General features: G+C 46.3%; 1 pseudogene; it reads left to right on the plus strand.

Annotated features, from left to right (window-relative positions):
• The first annotated feature begins 304 nt into the window (after positions 1-304).
• On the plus strand, positions 305-417 carry LOC123783162 (U6 spliceosomal RNA; annotated as a pseudogene).
• The last annotated feature ends 14,288 nt before the right edge of the window (positions 418-14,705 follow it).

Below are 14,705 nucleotides of genomic sequence, written 5' to 3' on the forward strand. Positions count from 1 at the left end.
AAACAATGACAATACCAAATGTTACTGGGGATGTAGAATGATTAGACTCTCATATCGGATGATGGAAGAGTCAAAAGGTACAACCAGTTTGGAGAACCATCTGGCAGGCTCTAGTAAAGTTAAGCATACAGCTACCCTGTGACCCAGCAGTTCCACTTCTAGGCATTTGCCCAAAAGAAATAAATGACCACCCACAAAAAGACTAGTATAAAAATATCCCTAAGAGCCTGATTCATGATAATCTCAAACTGAAAACAGCTCAAATGTCCATCAAAAGAAAAGTAGATTGTAAAATTATGGCTCAGTGCTCACTTCAGCAACACTTATGCTACAGTTGGAACAAGAACGATACAGAGATGGTGAGTATGGTCCCTGTGCAAGGATGACACGCAAATTTGCGAAGCATTACATATTTTTTGGATAAAGAAGATGTGATACACACACACACACACACACACACACACACACACACACACTGGAATATTATTCAGTCATCAAAAAGAATGAACTCTTGCCATTTGTAATGATGTGGGTGGAACTAGAAGGTAAGCAAAATGAGTCAGTCAGAGAAACACAAATAGCATATGATCTCACTCATATTTGGACTTTAAGAAACAAAGCAGATGAACATAGGGGAATGGAAGGAAAAAAATAAAATAAGATGAAAACAGAGAGGGAGGAAACCATAAGAGATGTTGAAGTCTAGGAAACAAACTGAGAGTTGCTGGAGGGGAGGTGGGGGGTAGATGGGGTAAATGGGTGATGAGCATTAAGGAGGGCCCTTGATGTAATGAGCACTGGGTGTTGTATGCAACTGAGGAATCACTAAATTCTACCTCTGAAACTAATTTAAGAAATTGTGGCATATTCACCCAATGGAATGCATAAAACAGTATTTTCTATATGATTTCATTTATGAAGTTCCACAACAGACAGAACTAATCATGGCAATAGAGGTCAGAAAATGCCTCTGGGTAGGGGGATGATAGATTGACTGAAAAAGGACAGGGGAGAACTTTCTAGAGCATTGGAAATGTTTGGTATCTTGCCCTGCAGATACAGTTGTCAAAACTCATGGTACTGATCCCTTAGGTTCTTTTTTATATTATTGTGTGTTTATTATATCAAAAGGAAGGGAGGGAGGAAGGGGGGAAGGGGAGAGGGCTGGCAGCCAGGCAGGCAGACACACGGTCTGCTCAGAGAATCTTGGGTGATTGCTTATGCCCAGAACATTGGTGCCAAGCTGGAAAGGGGTAGGAAGGGAGCCCTGCCCTGCTCACAAGCTGACTCCGACCTTTCCCCTCCCTTGGCAAAAGGGAAGCCTGAGTGATTCTATGCAGGAAGGACATGTGTGCCTTAGAAATGTCACCTTGATGATAGGTGAGACAGGGAGTTAGGCATCTGCTATGACCAGGGGATGTTACAGGAGATGATTTGGAGATTCCAGCTGGTTACAGGGGCACAAGCAATGTTATTTTTAGCCTCACCAACAGGAGGGAAGAGCATTTCTCTGGTTGCTAGGGAAATCATGCTCTTAGCAGTTACATCTTGGTTCCTAATTTAAGTCTTGGGGGAGAGAAAAGTCTTGGGGAAAACCAGAGAACTTTACAAGCCAGTGCTGGTATGCCTTGCCAGGACTGTATACCTGCCCGAAAGTGGCTGTTTTTCTCCTAATGTATTCGTGACTGTCACCATAGCAACCATGAAGCTGGACAATGCTGGGCCATCAGTGGAGAACTCCTGCTGGTTGCGGGATGAAGGTCAGTCCCGGAAGCCCTGTTCAGGACCAAAGGCAAGGGTTGGAACAGATGAGATACGCTGGTAGCCAGTGCAAGCGCCGACAGGTGGAAAGGTTGTAGGCAGAGGGTAATTTGATGGGTGCATAGGTTTGCTACCAGCCCTTCAGGGTCTTATTTCCTGTGGGGTAAAATCTCAAATCCTCTTGGCATTCGGCTAAAGCTTAGCATAGTTTCTTGGGCATTGTGCATTTAAAGTATACATTTGTCAAGACCCTCAACTATAGAGGAACAAACTGATGGTCCCCAGAGGGGATGGGAGGGGGGAATGGGGAAAATAGGTGACAGGGATTAAGGAGTGCACTTGTCCTGGTGAGCACTGGGTGATGTATGGAAGTGTCGAATCATTGTCTGGAAAACTGTGGAAGCCAGGATTATGTGGAGAATGTCAACCAGGATAGTGCCTAGCACAGGGCTCTTCTCCAAAGAAGTTCAAGAGGGCGAGACATCCGGGGGGAGGCAGAGAGAATCCGGCACCCCAGCTGAGATGACAGGTGTGAGCCGTGACCTTGCAGAGATGGTTTCAACAGCGCGCATGAGACTAGAGAGGCACCATCCCCACCTCCCTCCCCATCTCTCCGTGGGAAGACGGTCCCAACAATCCCGTGAGGTGTCAGTGAGGACCCCTGGGAGAGGCCAGCAGCAGTGTAGACTTAACTTGAGTTCCATGCATTGAACATGGTTTTTCCCTCATGCCCGTGAAGGAAACAAGCCTCTGTTGGTTCTATTGTGCCTGGTTTTGTTTTCCTCCTCTTTTCGGGGTTATAATATCCTGGGTATCCTCTTCCCAGGAGAGAAAGGAGGGATGTTTGAAAGATGGCAAAAACGAGCCTGGGGGCCTTCCAGACTTGGTGCTCCTCTACACTGGATGCCTGAAGAGACAGACAAGTCTAGTTTGGAAGCTAAATTAAATGGAGAGGAGATTTAGGATGGCAGCTGGGCAGAGGAATAAATCAAATCAAATAATAAGACAAGCAGTTATCCAAGTGAAATGGGCTTACAACCCTGGATATTAATGAAGCTTTTACTTTAAACGGAGATGTTTAATCAAGCAACACTGATCCATATTGGGAGCTGGAGAAATTGTGGTGATTGTGTTGGGATTGTGCCAAAAACTGTTTGGCCGTGTTATCCTGTGTAAACAGGAGCGGCCGAGGAAGCCCCAGGCAGGGCGAGGGCTGCTGCAGGTGGCGGGGAAATCAACATGCTCCCTCCCCTCTTCTCGGGGCTGGTGAGAGCCCAGGTCCTAGGAACTGTGTGGAGCAGGAGGCTGGGCTGGGAAAGCCTCAAGGAAGGAGAGAGAGGTAGAGTGACAAGGGACACAGGCCACCGAGGAGGGAGATGCCACAGCATCACCCAATGCACATTTTTTTTCTCTCCTCTTATAAACACGATGCTAATGGTGGGGTGTGGATGGGGTCCCTGAGAGGGAAGGAAGAGGGGAGGGAAAGGCTGTGTAAGTCATGGTGCTTGGCCCTCCCGCCTCCCCCACCCCTGCCCCCTGGGGGAAGTGGCCTGCAAATGACAGTACTCCTACTGGACCATGGAGGTACTGGTGGCGTTAGTGAGGTAGACAGTAGGTGCTTCCAGGCAATGCTGCTTCTGGAGGGAAACATGCCCAAGTGAGCAACTTTCTGGAATCTCCTTCTCAGAAAAAGTTAGCCAGAGTGACAGCTTAGAATCTTGCATTTGAGAGTATGACCCAGACCCACAAAATAGAATGTTCAAATCAAATAATAAAATATGGTATGCTGTGTTATGCATTTTATAGGTCGCCTATGTATAAAAGAAAACGTATTTCCCCAGGTTCTTTTTAACCAAAGCCTTCCACTTCTCCAGGTGTGCACCTCCTAGGTCAGCACCAGCCCGGAAATCCGGGAGGAGTGTTGGGGGTGGGGGCGGGATCCTGGTGATGGTCCTTTCTGACGCCAGGTAGTTCACCTGCCTGGGGGTTGGGGAGCGTGCCTCTACATTCCTCCCCTCTTTGTCACCAAAGCTCTTTTAGACACTTCCAGGAGGGCTGGTCCCGGGAGACAAGAGAACGGGGAGCCTTTCGGCTGGAGAACCTCAGAAAGGCACAGGGGGACACACAGACATGGAGGTTTAACTGTGACTGAATTGAGGGAGACTGTGGTAAGGGCAGGAACTGTAGAAGGGATCGCTGGGGTATGTGGCCCTGAAAGGAATCCCAGAGACGGAGGGCCCCATGTTGCTTCTCCAGGTCAGCTAGTCTTGAAGAACAATCAGTAGAGAGTTCCATGGGTGGGATCACAGGGGTGGAGTCGAGACAGAGTCTTAGATTTTTAAAGTCAGAGTAGACATTTCAACCCTTTGATTTTACAGATGGGGAGACTGAGGCCCAGCATGGTAGAGGGTCCTGCATGTCTTTGGAAGGAATAAAATAATGCATTTAGTTTCCAGTAGAGCAGGGCAAAACTCGTTATCATTGGAGTGTTCTCCCCACCTCTGCCCCAAGCCAAAGTGAGGGCAGCTTTCCTCTCGGGGCTTCCTGGTCCCCGTCTCCCTCCTTCTGCCCAAGAGTCTTGTGGGGCTTTATTAAATATTGCTGCAAACACTCCCCCCATGGGCACTTGGGGTCTTTGTCCCCTTCTCTTGAATTGGAGTGGGTGACGACTCTTTTTTTCAACCTACAGAATGGCAGGAGTGGCTGGATGGTGAGGAGCGATGCTGTTTCCACGTCATTCGCTGGGACACTGGTTTTTGGAGCCCAGAGCCCACCATGCTGTGGGAAGCCCAGGCCCCACGGGGAGTCCGTGTCAGCAACCCCCATTGAGCCGAACTTTCCAGTCTACCCAGTCTAGGTATGGATGTGTGGGAAGTTTCCAGCAGGGAAACTTTCAGTAAGAGAAGACACCTGTGGACATTTCCAGTCGCAGCCATGGAAGTCTCTCCAGCTGTGGCCCCGACGTCAGGGAGCAGAGACAAGTCATCCCCGCTGTGCCCTGACACACAGCGTCAGTAGCACCAAGAATGGGTGTTTGACACCCTTATGTTTGAGGATGGCCTGCTAAGCAGCAGTCACAGCTGGACAGGTGTCAAGGTAAGACTGCCTGGGCAGTGACAGGAGAGCTTGGCTTAGCATTTGCGGAGGCGGAGGGAATTTTGGCAGTACTTTGAAGAATCACAGAAAAATGAGAGATGTTACTCTCACCTCTTAGGCTTTAATTGCTTTACAATATCGCATTCGGTCTTCTTACAGATCTCAAAGGGCAGGGTGATTCTGAAGAAGGGGAACCGACTCCTGGGGAGATCAAGTCCCAGTTGCCCGGGCTTGTACAGGAACACCTGGCGGAGCCCTTGGGCACGGGGTCTGGGAACCGCAATGCTCATGCCCTCCTGCCCTGCCAGACTGCCTGTCTGTTTGGTGGGGCTCTACTTCTGTGTGTCATGTATTTAAGCTTGAGGAATTGGAAAAGCCCGAGGGCCAAGAGTATGTTATGGTCTACTACCTTTATAGATTAAAAAAAAAAAAATCACGGCCCCTGGGTGGCTCAGTTGATTAAGCGACTGCCTTTAGCTCAGGTCTTGATCCTGGAGTCTCAGGATTGAGCCTCGTGTCAGGCTCCCTGCTCGGGGGGAGTCTGCTTCTCTCTCTGATCCTCCCCTCTCTTGTGCTCTCTCTTTCACTCTCTCTCTCTCAAATAAATAAATAAAATCTTAAAAAAAACAAAATAAAAAAATTCAGTAAGTTGCCAAAGATAAACTTGCAGTCTGTGTAGACACAAATAATACTCATGATGGTAATACAAAGGAATGTTGTTGAAAAAAGGGAACAGAAGAATTCTATGTAGGCCCTACAGGTGTTTGGAGGAAGAAGCATATAAAATGTGTCCCTTCCCCAGATAAATATGCTGATGTTCTAATCCCCAGGACCTCAGAATGTGACCGTATTTGGACATAAGCTCTTTAAAGAGGTGATTAAGTTAAAATGAGGTCATTAGAGTGGGCCCTCGTCCAACAAGATCTGTGTCCTTCTAAGAAGAAGAGATTAGGACCCAACACACACAGAGGGAGACCACGTGAAGACACGGGGAGAAGACGGCCATCTGCAAGCCAAGGAGGGCTCGGAACGAACCAACACCTTGATCTTGGACTTCAGCCTCCAGACCTGGGAGACAGTAACATGCTGATGTTCAAGCTGCCCGGGCTATGGTACTTTGTGTGGCCGCCCCAAGAAACTAGATGGCTGCAACTGTACAGTTGCTCTAACTGTTTACAGTTCAATTGAACCAGGGGTCGCTAAAGCCCTCAACTTCCCGAAGAGTCTTTTTCCTAACCTTACTGCAAAGATGGTCAATGGCCTCTTAAGGGCAGAATAATGGCATGGCTTATGAATTCATGCCAGCAGCCCAGAAGCCACAGGGGGTTAAATCCTGTGGGCTTTGAGAAATAGTACAAGGAAGGCTACTTGCTATCACAAGTACTTTATTATTTCTTCTTTTGAAAATCTGCCGAGTGTATGTGTGAATTTTTCTCTCTATTTAGAGCCTTGTTGCGTCCAGAGGCTCAGCTGCTCTCCCGTGGCTGGTGGGGAGGGAAGGCAGGGAGGGAACTCAGCAACCTTGGCTGTGTATTTTCTCCGTTTTAACCACCCTGCCCACAGGGCCTCAGGCTGTGTGTGATGCGTGAAATCAGCCCTGTTAAAAAAAAAAAATCCCCAATTATATGTTCCCTTCTCCCTGGGGGAATGTGAATTTGGGGTTGATTTTTACCCTTGGGTTCAGTCTGGCCTCAATCTCTCTAAGCTCCCAGATCCCAGTGTAGCCACAGATGCAGAGGGCCATGGACATGGCCTATGGTATGGAGAGAACAAATATTAAGGTCCAGACATCTTCAGGCCCACCTACCTATTGTAATGGTCTGAACACGTAATGCAATTGTCCGCTAAAATAAGCCAAAGCACACGCTCTTTCCCAACGCTGACCCTGGAGCTATTCTGGGAGGAAAAGGCGAGCAGGCCTCCAGGGAGTGACTGTAGCCCCAAGCCTTTCCCTTTGCTCCTACCCCTGTGAGCCCCTTCCTTTCGGGGGCAGAAGAGTCAAGACAGGTGTGTGTCTTCCCTCCAGGGCTCACTGTGGGGTCTGCCACCCCCACTCACAGTGACTGCAGGGAGGGCGTGTTCCCTCGTGACTCTTCAGCATGATGGTGGTGATGCGAAAGGGCAGGATGCTTTGAGTAGCTCTGTCCCCAAAGCCCTTAGCCAGGCTAACGGCATCGTGCTCTCAGCACAGCCCACGGAGTGAAACTTGGCTTGTTCTCTCATTCAGCTGTATTGGAAGCTTGGGTTTGTTTTCTGTATCGTCTGTGTGGTTCCCCCCAAAAGCTGCATTTCGCACTTCGTGGATGGTTCCCCTGCTGCTGGAGCCACATCCCCGGACCCCGGGCACTACATCTTCTGCGCCCCTTCCATCCAGGGTCATGTCTCCATCTTCTCAGACCGAGGGTCCCAAGACTGTGCCTGGGCCCCTGCAGTGGGGAAGGCTACCCAGGGACAGAATCACCAGTCAGAGGAGTGATGAAGAACAGGAAGCCACAGTGGAACTTCGTCATGAGGCCACAAATGAGCTGGCTTTTCCATTTCAACATTTCATTTCAACACTTTATAACAGTTGCCTTAATTAAACCGGTAGAGAGTGCTCAGCTGAGAATGCTGACTCCCAGACTCTCAATTTCCTCATTCATAAAATGGGGATAAAGCGCGGATCTTGCATTAGGTTTTTGTTTTGTTTTGTTTTTTTGGCAAGAATTAAATAAGACAATGTACTTGGAAATACTTTGTAAGCTATAAATCATTATGCAAATATAAACATAAGTCATGATTATTAAAGAACTCTTTTGATCTTGAGAAACACTTGGGGTGCATAAGAAGAAAGCCACCTTCATATTACAAATTGATTTTTTAAGTAGGGTCCTTGCCCAGCGTGGAGCCCAATGCGGGGCTTAAACTCATGACCCTGAGATCAAGACCTGAGCTGAGATCAAAAGTCGGACGTGTAACCCACTGAGCCATCCAGGCGCCCCTGCATGAATAGATATTTTAAAAATGAAATAAAGTCTTTCTCTTCCTTAATATTTTGCCCAACTCATCAGAAAACTTAACTTTTATAGTAGTGCCATGTACCTTTGCTTCGTGTTTCTGCATGATTGTTTTCTAGCTGTCTCTATGGATGAAATGAGACGGCAAATAGAAATCAGCAAACGGTAAGGGCTATACACATTGAGGTGGACATTTAGTGCCTCAGTGCACTGACCACCCCCTCCACCCCCCCCCAGGAGGGGCAAAGGTTGTCTTAAAACTCAAGTGGGTGTGAGTTCCTTTGGCCATAGAAATGGAGAGTGAGTCCCCCGACTGCTGGGTGTCAAGTAGCCAGTGTTTCTAGGATCTGTGCTTGGTGCTCTGAGTTTCTGTGATGGCTTCTGACTCACTGATGTCCTAACAAATCAAGTTCTCAGTCCTGCTGGCAACCTGGAGGTCTTGAGATGCATGGAGAAGCTGATCCCACCCGTGGGGCCTCCCCGCCTTACCATGTTGGGTGTTGGGTGCTATTTGTCTGGCCATGGAGCACATGCTGGGACTCGCGAGGAGGCATCATGTGGGCCCGCTAGAGGGGCTGGGTAGGGATTTGCCGCTCAGATGGAGGGTCCAGACCTACAAATCCAAGAGGCCAAGTGCAGAAGGAAGGGGGGTGAAGGCGTTGCCTCATAATTCCACACGGTAAACAGTGGGCAGGCAAAGTCCTCCGTCAGCTTGAGAAGGGGCTCTGGTCTTACCACAGATGCAGGAGGAGACCCACGGAGCTCTCCCATGGCCACTAACAGGTGTAGCCAGGCCAAGTTCGCCGCCTTGGCAGCCCCGGCCAACACCGTGACAGGTGTAGGCTGCAGTGTCAAAAGCCCTTTCAGGGATGTGGGGACAGAGCATGTCTTTGGCATCCATCTCAAGGAGGCCCCTCGAGGAACAGGAAGGAAGTAGGGTGTTTTCGTTGGGTTTTATTATTCTCTGGGTATTGGAAGGCCAATGGACTGACTTCAGCTCGTGGCCTGGTAGCAGGCCCTGGATGGTTAGGACAGAGGGACGGTGAGAGCCCCGCGGAGAACGCTCTGGGGTGTGGCCTCCGGATTGCTTAGCTTGCTCCCAGACTACCGTCTCTGGGAAGTAATAAGCCCTGCAGGGACAGTCCCTCCAGCGTCAGCAGGACCCCAGGTGTCAAGGCGTCAGAAAACAGAAAATAAAGGACAATGTTAATATGGTGGGAGTGTAGAACAGAACATTTTTTTAGGGAGGGTAAGGAGGAATCCTAGAGAATGTTGGCAGAGGGGAAATGACAGAGGGAGCGTGTCCAGGATGAAGGCACGGCTCGGCCGCTGTATCTGCTGCTGGGCGGCAGGCCCGGCCACATCTCCGGCGAGTCCCGCTGTCATTTGCTGACTGCTTTTCGGAAGCAGAATAGATGGAGGCAGGACATTTTCACACACCCATTTTGATTAAATGGCCATTATAGAATAGAAAACACGTTTTTTGTGGTGGGTAGTAAGATTTCAAACTCCAGCTAAGGCATATTTTGTGTGGGTTTCATCATTTTGTGTGTTAGTGAATAAATCAGCGGCTGCAACAGCTTTTATATTTTTTAAACTAGAATCGGAATATAGTTATGGAATTTTAAAGCTAGAAGTGCCCTAAGCATTACATTATCCAAGCCTGTCTTTTTTTTTTACACAAGGAAACTAAAGGTCAGAGATACTATGTGGAACACATTTAAAAATTTAGTATTGTAATTAGTATTAATTGCAACAGACAACCTTGATGCTCACCCCAGCCCAGCGTCCTCTCCTCTGACACGGCTTGTTTGGCAGGGAGCATCAGGGGATGGATGAGGGTGACTATTCCACCCATCATTTAGTAAAAATAATCCTGAAAGAGTTCTTTTTTTTTTTTTTTAAGATTTTATGTATTTATTTGTGTGAGAGAGACAGAAAGCATGCACAAGCAGAGGGAGGGGCAGAGGGAGAGGGAGAAGCAGAGCCCCTGCTGAGCTGGGAGCCCAACACGGAGCTTTATCCCAGGACCCTGAGATCATGACCTGAGCCGAAGGCAGACGCTTAACCATCTGAGCCCCCCAGACGCCCCCATGCTTTTTTTTTTTTAATCGGAAATCTACTTTTTAAAATTGAAGTACGGTTGACATACAATGTTATGTTAGTTTCAGGTGTACGACAGTGATTCTGCGATTGCTCAGTGCTCACCGTGATGAGTGTGGTTACCATCTGTCACATCTCATGCAATTACAATATCATTGGCTAGATTCCTTCTGCTGTTCTTTTCATCCCTGTGACTTACCATTTTACAACTGAAAGTTGGTGCCTCCTAATCCCCTTCCTTTATCTCACCCATCCCTCTCCGCTCTCCTCCCCGGCAATCCCCAGTCTGTTCTCTGTGGTTATGAGGCCATTTCCATTTTCGGTTGTTTATTTGTTTTGTTTTTTTAGCTTCTACGTGTAAGTGAGGTCTGTCTTATTTCACTTAGCGTGATACCGCCTAGGTCAGAGTAGTGCTGTTTAAACATTATGTAACAACTCATTTAGATGAATTATAGAACAAATGTAGGATGAGGAATAGCTTTCTAAGTATGTCAGCAAAGGTTAGGGGAAAAAAGCCACTGCTATAAAGATACAGATTTATTTTATTTTATTTTTAAAGATTTTATTTATTTATTCGACAGAGATAGAGACAGCCAGCGAGAGAGGGAACACAAGCAGGGGGAGTGGGAGAGGGAGAAGCAGGCTCATAGCGGAAGAGCCTGATGTGGGGCTCGATCCCATAACGCCGGGATCACGCCCTGAGCCGAAGGCAGACGCTTAACCGCTGTGCCACCCAGGCGCCCCAAAGATACAGATTTAAGTACAGCACGGGGAATAGATTCAATGTTACGATAGCGTTATAGAATGACAGATGGTGACTACATTTATCGTGCTGAGTGCTGAGTAATGCAGAGCATTGCCGAATCGCCATGCTATACACCTGAAACTGATATAACATTGTACGTTAACTCTACCTCAATAATGAAAATTTGAAAACAAAATTATCCGAGTCCAAAGAGTCCAAAGTGTGGTTTTTCTGAAAAAGAAAATGAATATAATTAAGAAACACATTTTTGTCTTCCATGAATAATCAATGCAGTTGTTCAAGGTATTAATTAAGAGGAAAATTAATTTATTCAGTATCAAATACGTACAACTAACCTCGATATTGAAATACTGAATGTGCCCCTCTGGCAGTCAAATACAGAACAAGAGTGTTTGCTCTCAGCACTGTTAATCAAAATAATACCGGAAGTGCCAGTCAAAATAATAAGGATGAAAAGAAAAGCCATACATATTGGAAAGGAAGGACTAAACCTGTCATATGTGCAGATGATATGACAGTCTCCTTAAACCACTCCAAAATATTTCTTTAAAAAAATCTTTAAAAAAATATGAAGTGAGTTTAGTAAGGCCACAGGAAGCAAGATAATCACATAAAAATCAGTTGTATTTTTACATACTTGCAATGAAACTGTGATTCATTAAAATTACATTTTTTTAAGATTTTACTTATTTATTTGACAGAGAGACAGCCAGTGAGAGAGGGAACACAAGCAGGGGGAGTGGGAGAGGAAGAAGCAGGCTCCCAGCGGAGCAGGGAGCCCGATGCGGGGCTCGATCCCAGGACCCTGGGATCACGCCCTGGGCCGAGGGCAGATGCTTAATGACTGAGCCACCCAGGCACCCCTAAAATCACATTTTCAATATCATTTAGAACTTCTCAAAAAGTGGACTTAGGTGTAAATCTAAGGAAACAGGCCTACAGTTTATATGCCGAAAACCATGTAATACTAATAGAAGAAACGAGATAAATAAACGGAGGAAAAAAAAATATGTTTCTGAAGAAATTTTTTTAAAAGAAGCATAATGCAGAATTACACTGCCCCATATTAAGGACTACCATACAGCCACAGGGACAGGTACTCAGTGGTGATGGTGGAGGGATAGTTACATACATTAATGGAACAAAACAGAGAAGTCAGAAATGGATCTGTGCAAGTACAGTGAACTGATTTTGGCAAAGGTTCAAAAGAATACAATGAAAGAAAGATCGCTTTTCAACAAATGGTATTGGAGCAATTGGATAGCCATAGGCCCCATATAAAACACCCTCAAACTAATCCTCATAACTTGTGCAAAAATTAATTTTAAATGGATTCAATGAAAAACGTAAAATTACAAGACTTTAAGAAGATAATGAGAAAAATCTTCCGGACTTGGGAACCAGGGAGGGATCATGTCTACACATGGCAGAAAGCATGATTCATAAGAGAAAAAAATCTATAAATTAGACTTCATCAACATTAAAAACTTGATGTTTCCCCAAAGACTGTTAAGAGGATGAAAAGGCAAATTAGGAACTGGGAGAAAATATTTGCAAACCAGGTATCTAAAATGAGCATGTTTCCCTAATATACAATGAATAGTAAAAATCCAACAATCCAGTCTGAAACTGAGCAAAAGACATGAAGAGACATTTCCGTGAAACAAGTAGAAGTTCCCCCAACAAGTGATGACTAAGAAACCACGGGACATTCATATCATGGAATACTACTCAGCGATAACAAAGAATAAGCTATTGATTCAACAATTTGGATGAATCTCAAGGTCATTCTGCCAAGTGAATAAAATATCAAGAGATTAAATACTGTACAATCTGATTTTTAGAACATTCTCAGAATGGCAAAATTATTGACATGGAGCTCAGACTGCTGGTTGTTACTAGATAGGGATGGTGGAGTTGAAGGGGTTTGTATGACTAAAAAGGAGTAGCACATGGCAGATCTTTCTGGTAATGGAATAGTTCTGTATCTTGATTGTGATGGTTATTACACAAATCCACACGCACACATTGTGAAAACATCAGTTTCCTATTGCACTATTGCAATGTAAGGTGTAAGCATTGAGGGAAACTGAGTCAAGGAACAAGACCACTTTGTATTAAAAAAAGGGGGGGCACCTGGGTGGCTCAGACTGTTAGGCGTCCAACTCTTGGTTTCAGCTCAGGTCATGATCTCAAGGTCATGGGATAGAGCCCTGCATCGGGCTCCATGCTCAGCACAGAGTCCGCTTGTCCCTCTCCCTCTGCTCCTACCCCTACTTGCGAACATTCTATCTGTAATGAACTTTTTTTAATGAATAAAAAAAATCTCTAAAAAAAGTAAGTAAATAAAAAACTTTAAGATAGAAATTTGACCATGTGAAGTAGGAAGTTGTCAGTTTTTAGCTGCTCTGCAGCATCCAAAGCCCCTTCTTTTGTGGTGGGGCGGGGGGGTGGAGAATCCTTTGTTACGGGTGCCTCAGCAGGGAGCAGAGCTCTGGTTTCCCACTATGGAAGCCAAGGCAAGGTTCATCCTTTTCCCCATACCTTTGGAACCCAGTGTGGACATGTCTCCCAGGCTTTTTTGTCCTTGGATGCTTCCACTGGGGCTTCTTGGATGAGTAGTGCAAAGACGAAGGGTCTACTTACCCCTGAGTCAAAGAGGAGCATCTCCCAGGAACAGCTCAGGTTTACTTAACAGTGGCCTCATGATACAGTCAACCTCATATATGACAAGAGTCTCCCACCATGGCAGAGAGTCTATGTCTCACCTCAGTTGGGCACCTGTGCAACTGGATTGATTTAAGCTATAACTTGCTGGAAGAAGCCGACCAACTTCTGAAGTCAATATGGTCCCAGTTGAAAGGATGTTTAGTGCTTTACGAGGGGCCCTCTTCCTTGCTGACTCGGCCCCATGCCCTCCACGCTCAGGGCCTGACGCAGAGCCTCCACTGGCAGACACGGCTCCCATTAGAAGTCTCAGGGACCTCCTGTTGTCTCCAGGGAGGACTCAGCTCACAGCGCAAGGAACAAAATGCAGGGGCGCCTGGGTGGCGCAGTCGTTAAGCGTCTGCCTTCGGCTCAGGGTGTGATCCCAGAGTCCTGGGATCGAGCCCCACATCAGGCTCCCTGCTCTGCTGGGAGCCTGCTTCTTCCTCTCCCACTCCCCCTGCTTGTGTTCCCTCTCTCGCTGGCTGTCTCTATCTCTGTCACATAAATAAATAAAATCTTTAAAAAAAAAAAAAGAAACAAAATGCAAAGTGCTAGAGCCACAAAATAGCACATAGAGTATGACAATATTTTGGTCTTAAAAAAACCATAAATGTACATATGTGTGTATATATATACATAACACACAAACACATGTATATGCATATATAATGGATATGTACATACACACACGTATGTATTTAGGAAAATAGAAAAACATCTGGAAGAAAATATGAAACATATCTATTAAAGAAACTATCTTTTTTGATGGGATTATAAATTATTTAAACCTTTATCAATTTTTTTGTTTTGTTTCAAAATGTAAAATTGCAGGTATTACTTTTTTTTTTTAAAGATCTTATTTATTTATTTATTTATTTGACACACAAACACACACACGCACACACACACACACACACCACCAGCAGAGCGGAGAGGCAGACAGAGAGGGAGAAGCAGACTCCCCCTGCGCGGGGAGCCTGATGCGGGACTTGATCCCACACCCTGGGATCATGACCTGAGCCCAAGGCAGACGCTTCACCGACTGAGTCACCCAGGTGCCCTGCCGGTATTACCTTTATAGTCTGAAGATCTAGAAATCTATTCTCATGAGGGTAAAACACAGAAGTTACACTGTAACTTTGTCAAACCTCATCAGGATTTCCTTATGTCCAAGTGGCAACAGTAGGACTCCCTGTGTCTGCTCCGGCCAATGTGGGGTTCCCTGTTCTCTTCCCTGCCCACCTGGAGGCGGTGTCACTGGGTTGCAGTCTGGG

The sequence above is a fragment of the Ursus americanus genome, chromosome 6 (assembly GCF_024610735.1).
Source record: "Ursus americanus isolate L20-20 chromosome 6, mUrsAme1.1.p, whole genome shotgun sequence".
Classification (NCBI taxonomy): Eukaryota; Metazoa; Chordata; class Mammalia; order Carnivora; family Ursidae; genus Ursus; species Ursus americanus.